The following is an 8,026-nucleotide window of genomic DNA, read 5'->3' as shown; positions in this document are numbered from 1 at the left end:
AGAGTTAGATTTGGGTGGGTTATTTTATTTCTGTGCAGGGTAAATACTGGCTGCTTTATTTTTACACTATAAATTAGATTGCAGATTGAACACACCCCACCCAAATCTAACTCTCGCTGTACATGTTATATCTGCCTCCCCTGCAGTGCACATAGTTTTGCCCAATTGCTAACAAAAATCCTGCTGCGATCAACTTGGAATTACCCCCATGGTTTTAGGAAGGTGGGCAGGTCTTCTTTGTGCAATAAATGTCAATGTCAATAATGACAAAAATGACAATGTCAATAATTCATCATATTCAATAAAAAACGGATATGACAGTCCCGCTGTCGAAAAACGGACCAATTGACGATAGTGTGCGTCCTGGATTCGACTTCATGGACGGCACAAAAGTGTTTAAAAAAAAATCCTGAAAAAAATTGCGTGTGGTCCCCCCTCTTAAGTATAACCAGCCTCGGGCTCTTTGAGCTGGTCCTGGTTATAAAAATTCGGGGGGAAAAATGACATGGGATCCCCCGTATTTTAACAACCAGCACCGGGCTCTGCGTCCGGTCCTGGTGCCAAAAATACGGGGGACAAAAAGCGTAGGGGTCCCCCGTATTTTTGGAACCAGCACCGGGCTCCACTAGTCAGAGAGATAATGCCACAGCCGGGGGACACTTTTATATCGGTCCCTGCGGCCCTGGCATTAAATCACTAACTAGTCACCCCTGGCCGGGGTACCCTGGAGGAGTGGGGATCCCTTAAATCAAGGGGTCCCCCCCTCCAGCCACCCAAGGGCCAGGGGTGAAGCCCGAGGCTGTCCCCCCCATCCATGGGCTGCGGATGGGGGGCTGATAGCCTTGTGTCAAATAAAAGAATATTGTTTTTTGCAGCAGAACTACAAGTCCCAGCAAGCCTCCCACGCAAGCTGGTACTTGGAGAACCACAAGTACCAGCATGCAGGGGGGAAACTGGTCCGCTGGTACCTGTAGTTCTACTACAAGAAAAATACCCGAATAAAAACAGTACACACACACCGTGACAGTACAATTTTATTACATACATGCACACTTACATTCATACATACTTACCTATGTTGACACGAGGCTCGGTCCCCTTGTCCACGTAGAATCCATGGGTGTGCTTCATGCACACTGCCGGGGGACATAATGCATTGGTGGACAGTGGATTTTATTAAATTCATTGGTGGCCAGTGTGTCATTGGTGGCCAGTGTTTTATACATTGGTGGCCAGTGTTTTACACATTGGTGGCCAGTGGGAACACTGTGCTATACTTACCAAAGACCGCTGCTCCTTTTCCACGATGCTGCGGCTGGCTGTGCTGCGGCTGCGCTCCTCTTCAGTGACGGCCGGGAGTTCCTCTGATGACGGACGGATGGGCGTGGCGTGCAGGCGGCGGGGCGGAGGATCGTCGTTATCGTGAGCTCTGAGGAATGGGCAAAAGCCCTGAAACATTGACATAATACACACTTTGGTGGTGTTTAAACCTGTTGCAGTCTCCTGAGTGTCGCCTCTCTCCAATTCTTTGTGTGTATGTGTATATATATGTATGTATATATAAATATATATATATATATATATATATATATATATATATAAGTATGGGTAGATAGGGGTGATGGCGACCAGCTGGTGTTTTTATATACCACAATACTTAGCGGACTAGTATCATAAATAGAGGACTGGATTAAGGAAAAAACTCCTTTTTATGTAAAAGAGAAATAACAATTTATTTTATCAATAAAAAATATATATATATTTTACACTTGCTTTTCTAAAAGATACATATAAAACCGATTCCTCTACAGATATAAAAAATGTATTAAAACGGATTATATAGTAAAAAGCAATTGTATAGAATATTTTAAGACATAGAATGAAAAGAGATAAAAATGTTTTTTTTTTAAATTTTTGTAGTTAGTAAAAAGCAGCTTAACTTAGGGTGGAAGGTCATACAGGAGATCCCAACGCGTTTCGTCTATCTGACTTCATCAAGGGGTAGTGACTGAATGATCCCAGTGGGCTTAAATACCCACTGATGAGGAGCTACTGGTTATGACATCACTTCCTGTCTGTTATTGATGAGAAGATGTATTTTACATACAATTTATATTAAAACATAAAAAACAATGATGGAGCAGTATAATGAATGACATGGAGAGGCTTCCCATGTTTTTAGTGCAAAAACGAGTATTATAACTTTGTTTTAACAGTTTAAATGAGTAGTTTGTGTTAAAAGGCGCACTTCCGCCACACTTCCGGTTTCGGCGGGACTCCAGTGCGCATGCGCAGATGCCAGTGCGCATGCGCAGATGCCCCACTTCCGGTTTCGCGTCTCCGGAGTGCGCATGTGCAGACGCCGCACTTCCGGTTTTCGCGTCTCATTCACTGTGGGTGTTCGGGACTTCATGCCCCACTTCCGTTCTGACAGTTCAGACGTTTCTAGTCCCCACTTCCGGTTTGTAAGTCCGGAGTCACATGATGCTTGATCTTCTTGTGAGGGTGTTTGGGAGAGTTCTATGTTTGAGCGGTGGCCATTTTATTGAAGTCCCTATACGCGGACAAATATTCTCCATACATATTTCCCATTGACATGAAATAAACGGAAATAAACATTCGTTAGTATCAATGTACTTTAGGTATTGTCAATAAAGAATCATGATACATTTCTTGCGTGGATTGTGTCCACTGTCCACTCTTATATGTGAGGCATAGTATTAGATTAATAAATGGCATTTTTCTTATAAAAAATGGCAGAAGGAAAAACGGACTTTATAATCTAGTTAAAATGTCATATGTTATTTATAAGCAGATTATGGATATTTTTTATATCATATATACATAACAGGTGCAACTGTGAGGATATCTATATTTACTAGTGCATATATTTAAACATCATATATGTGCTTTTGATGACAATTAGTGATCTGTGCTTAATTATGTGCTCAATTGGTAGGAGAATCATACGTATTGCATAAGTAAACATGTTTAGACACTTTCGAGTTTTTAAACCATTTTTTACAGTACTTTATCTTCCCAGGGGGTCACCCTCTTGGTACTGTTAAAGCCCAACACTGCTTAGCTTCCAAGATCGGACGGGCTTGGGCGTGGAGCCAGTGTGGTATGACTGTATCTTATTGGTTATGATAAACACACTCATTTCTGTGTCAAAATGTTTTTATTTTCATGCTCACGTATACATTAGTTTAGTGTTGTAACAGTCGTGAAATAAAATATGAAGATATCAATGACCTTATAGGAAGGGGGCAATTTCATAGCCCTCATTAAATCCTGCCGGGTGCATCGTGTTGAGCTGGTAAATCCAAAACATTTCTCTTTGGGACAGTTTATTCGCCAAGTCTCCGCCTCTTTCTCCAATTTGTACATGTTCTATTGCTTTAAACGATAGGTCTTCTGGGTTTGATTTATGTTCCAAAAGGAAATGTCTGTAGATGAGGTGGGTATCGAGCTTGTTTTTGATGCTCCTGATGTGTTCCTGAATTCTTATTTTGAGTATGCGCTTCGTTTTCCCCACATACTTCTTCTTGCATGTGCACTCCAATAAATAGATGACTGAGCTGCTGTTGCAATTGAGAAATTCCTTAATCTTGAATTCTTTAGCATTTCCGGAGTCAGAGAAAGTTTTCCTGTTTGGGTTTAAGAATTTGCAGATGTTGCATCGTCCGCATTTGAAAGATCCCGTGCACTTCATAAATGTTTGGGAGGTTTTTTCTTTGTTGGTGTTGCATAACATACTTGGTGCAAGGTGGTCTTTGAGACTTTTGGATTTGCGGAATACTATCTGTGGTTTTTCCGGCAGGATTTCCTTTAGTACAGGATCCATGAGCAGGATTTTCCAATGTTCCCTGAGGGATGTTTTGATATGATTCTCATGTTGGTTAAATGTGGTAATGAATGCAGTTGACTCCTTCGGGGCTTCCTTCTTTTTGTATTCTAGAAGGTCTTCTCTTTTTAGGGTGTTTGTTCTTACAGTAGCTTTGTCCAGTATTGATTTCGGGTATGACTTATCCTCAAAGCGTTTTCTGTAGATGGCTACCTGTTCATTGCAGTCCTCTTTCCTGCTACAGTTCCGTTTTATTCTATGGAACTGAGAATAAGGGATGTTATCCTTCCATGTTTTTGCGTGGCTGCTTTGATAATGTAGGTAGCTATTTTTGTCTACCCCTTTGATGAAGTTCCTGGTTACCACTGATGAGCCTTCGCCTATTAGTACAAGGTCCAAGTACTCTATAGAGGTTTTACTTGTATTGTACGTAAAGGTAAGATTCATATCATTGGTTTATAAAAGATTAAAAAATTCCATAAAAAGTTCCAGACTGCCATCCCATATTATTAAAATGTCATCAATATAGCGTTTGTATAAAATCACATTATTTTTGTAAAATCGGGTATTGTACACATGAAGTTCCTCCCATTGTCCCATAAATAGGTTTGCGAAACTCGGTGCAAATATCGTACCCATCGCGGTCCCACAGCGTTGAAGATAAAAGCTCTCTAAGAATTTAAAATAATTTCGGCTTAAGATAAAATTCATCACATCACAGATAAAAGATCTTTGTGTAATTGTGAGGGTGGGGTCTTTGTCTAAAAACTCCTTGCAAGCCTTAATACCTTTAGAATGCTCGATGCACGTATACAGGGACTGGACATCTAAAGTAATCCATAAAAAGGTGTCCTTCCATTCAACTGATTTCATCAGGTTCAATACCATAGTGGTGTCTTTAAGGTAAGAAGGTAATTCCTTGACATATGGGTTTAAGAAGACATCCACATATTCAGATAGTTTCGATGTTAGGGAGTCAATACCAGCGACAATAGGTCTCCCTGGGGGATTCAAGAGGTTTTTATGAATCTTCGGTAAATAGTAGAAAATGGGGGTAATAGGACTAGATTGCATTAGGAATTGGAATTCTTCCTTTGTGATACTTCCATTCCGGAGTCCTTGTGTGAGGAGTGATCTCAACTCTTCTATATAGGCATCCTTGGGATCATTCTGTAGTAGTTCATAGGATGTGGTATCTCCTAATAGACGATGAGCTTCTTTCACATAGTTGTCTCGATCCAGAATAACTAGTCCCCCCCCTTTATCAGCCGGTTTTATCACTATTTCCGAATTTTTCTGTAGTTTCTTGAGTGCCTCTTTTTCTCTATTAGTGAGATTTTTTGTGGCCACTGGTGCAAGATTGGTGTCGCATAAATCTTTTTTCACCAAATCATAAAATATACTGATATGGTTGCCTTTAGATTCGATCGGATAGTATTTCGATTTGCGTTTCAACCCAGACCTTGATGCTTCCTCATAGTTCGTGATGATGGCATTGTCCTTACGTGCAAAATGTCTTTTGAGTGTAAGCTTACGGATAAATTTGTTTAGGTCTATAAATGTCTCAAATTTATTCAATTTTTCTGTGGGTGCGAATGATAAACCTTTACTTAATAAAGAAGTTTCATAATTTGTTAGTGCATGTTTCGAAATGTTGAAGATGCCCTGCTCCTCAGGGACTAGTGCTGTACATTCCTCCTTTTGGTGTTGTATTCTTTCCCTCCTGCCGCCCCGTTTTCCTCTTCTTCTGCATGGGGCCTTTTTAAAGGGGATGCATGTGTTGATTCTTCTTGTAGTGTGCCTCTCAACGTATTTTTTGGGCGTGCTCCTAGGCGTGGTGATAAAAAAACTTTTTCGTCTGTTGATCCTAATCTTCGTAGAGTAGAATATTTATTTTGTGTCTTGATCTTTTGTGTATGGTGAGAATCCTTTCTGGTGTTAGATCTGCCTCTGTGTGGTACCGTTTTCCACACTTGGTTCCCACGATTATGTGTATTCGTAGCGGTAAATCTGCTCCAATTCTTTGTTTTACCATTGTCATAGTCCTCTTTGTCACGAAGAAACTTTTTTTCTTTACCCCGTATGACTTCTTCCTCTATACGTTCTAATTTCTTATTAAGAACCTGTTCATTGATTCTGTAGTCCTCTTTGGTTTTGTGAGGTTCTAGTTCACTTTCCTTCTCCTTTATGTCTTTCTCAATGGAAGGGACATTCTTTCTCCTTTCGGCAATCAACAATTTCATTAAATTTATTGAGCACGTGTGTAGGGTGGAGTCCCATTTTTCCATGAATTCTGGATCAGATGTTCCAATGGTGGGTTGTTTCACTAGTCTCAGTCCCCTCGGTACTCTGTTGACTGATATATAATGTTCCAAACCTTTTATGTCCCACCATGTTTTAATTTCTTTTACCAGGAGTCTCTCCATGTCCCAAAACAGATCATCCAAGTCCCTGGAGGGAGTTGGGATGTCAGTCACTTTGTCTTCGCTAAATATTTTCTGGCACCAGTCATTTCTTTTGTTGGTGCGTTCATTAATTCTGAACATAATTTTTGGGTGTTTTTTAGACCACAGCACCAGGCAGCTAAACAGTTGACCAGTCTTAAATGTAAAAAATATGAGTAAAGCGCCACATGTGGGGGAAAACAACACCTGAAATTAAATATACTTATATGTAAAAAACACTCCCTTATGAGTAATAGGGTGTCAGCCGTCCCCTAAACAGTTTTACAGCATTGGTGAGATGCTGTATAAGATTAGATAAGTATGGGTAGATAGGGGTGATGGCGACCAGCTGGTGTTTTTATATACCACAATACTTAGCGGACTAGTATCATAAATAGAGGACTGGATTAAGGAAAAAACTCCTTTTTATGTAAAAGAGAAATAACAATTTATTTTATCAATAAAAAATATATATATATTTTACACTTGCTTTTCTAAAAGATACATATAAAACCGATTCCTCTACAGATATAAAAAATGTATTAAAACGGATTATATAGTAAAAAGCAATTGTATAGAATATTTTAAGACATAGAATGAAAAGAGATAAAAATGTTTTTTTTTTTAAATTTTGTAGTTAGTAAAAAGCAGCTTAACTTAGGGTGGAAGGTCATACAGGAGATCCCAACGCGTTTCGTCTATCTGACTTCATCAAGGGGTAGTGACTGAATGATCCCAGTGGGCTTAAATACCCACTGATGAGGAGCTACTGGTTATGACATCACTTCCTGTCTGTTATTGATGAGAAGATGTATTTTACATACAATTTATATTAAAACATAAAAAACAATGATGGAGCAGTATAATGAATGACATGGAGAGGCTTCCCATGTTTTTAGTGCAAAAACGAGTATTATAACTTTGTTTTAACAGTTTAAATGAGTAGTTTGTGTTAAAAGGCGCACTTCCGCCACACTTCCGGTTTCGGCGGGACTCCAGTGCGCATGCGCAGATGCCAGTGCGCATGCGCAGATGCCCCACTTCCGGTTTCGCGTCTCCGGAGTGCGCATGTGCAGACGCCGCACTTCCGGTTTTCGCGTCTCATTCACTGTGGGTGTTCGGGACTTCATGCCCCACTTCCGTTCTGACAGTTCAGACGTTTCTAGTCCCCACTTCCGGTTTGTAAGTCCGGAGTCACATGATGCTTGATCTTCTTGTGAGGGTGTTTGGGAGAGTTCTATGTTTGAGCGGTGGCCATTTTATTGAAGTCCCTATACGCGGACAAATATTCTCCATACATATTTCCCATTGACATGAAATAAACGGAAATAAACATTCGTTAGTATCAATGTACTTTAGGTATTGTCAATAAAGAATCATGATACATTTCTTGCGTGGATTGTGTCCACTGTCCACTCTTATATGTGAGGCATAGTATTAGATTAATAAATGGCATTTTTCTTATAAAAAATGGCAGAAGGAAAAACGGACTTTATAATCTAGTTAAAATGTCATATGTTATTTATAAGCAGATTATGGATATTTTTTATATCATATATACATAACAGGTGCAACTGTGAGGATATCTATATTTACTAGTGCATATATTTAAACATCATATATGTGCTTTTGATGACAATTAGTGATCTGTGCTTAATTATGTGCTCAATTGGTAGGAGAATCATACGTATTGCATAAGTAAACATGTTTAGACACTTTCGAGTTTTTAAACCAT

At 39.6% G+C, this 8,026-nt stretch overlaps 1 pseudogene; it reads right to left on the bottom strand.

Annotated features, from left to right (window-relative positions):
- Positions 1-3,018: 3,018 nt before the first annotated feature.
- LOC134911979 (5S ribosomal RNA) lies at positions 3,019-3,138 on the bottom strand (annotated as a pseudogene).
- Positions 3,139-8,026: the final 4,888 nt, after the last annotated feature.

This window comes from Pseudophryne corroboree, chromosome 4 (genome assembly GCF_028390025.1).
Source record: "Pseudophryne corroboree isolate aPseCor3 chromosome 4, aPseCor3.hap2, whole genome shotgun sequence".
NCBI lineage: Eukaryota > Metazoa > Chordata > Amphibia > Anura > Myobatrachidae > Pseudophryne > Pseudophryne corroboree.
The sequence above is the reverse complement of the archived record's forward strand: the minus strand, read 5'-3'. Positions and strand labels throughout refer to the sequence as shown.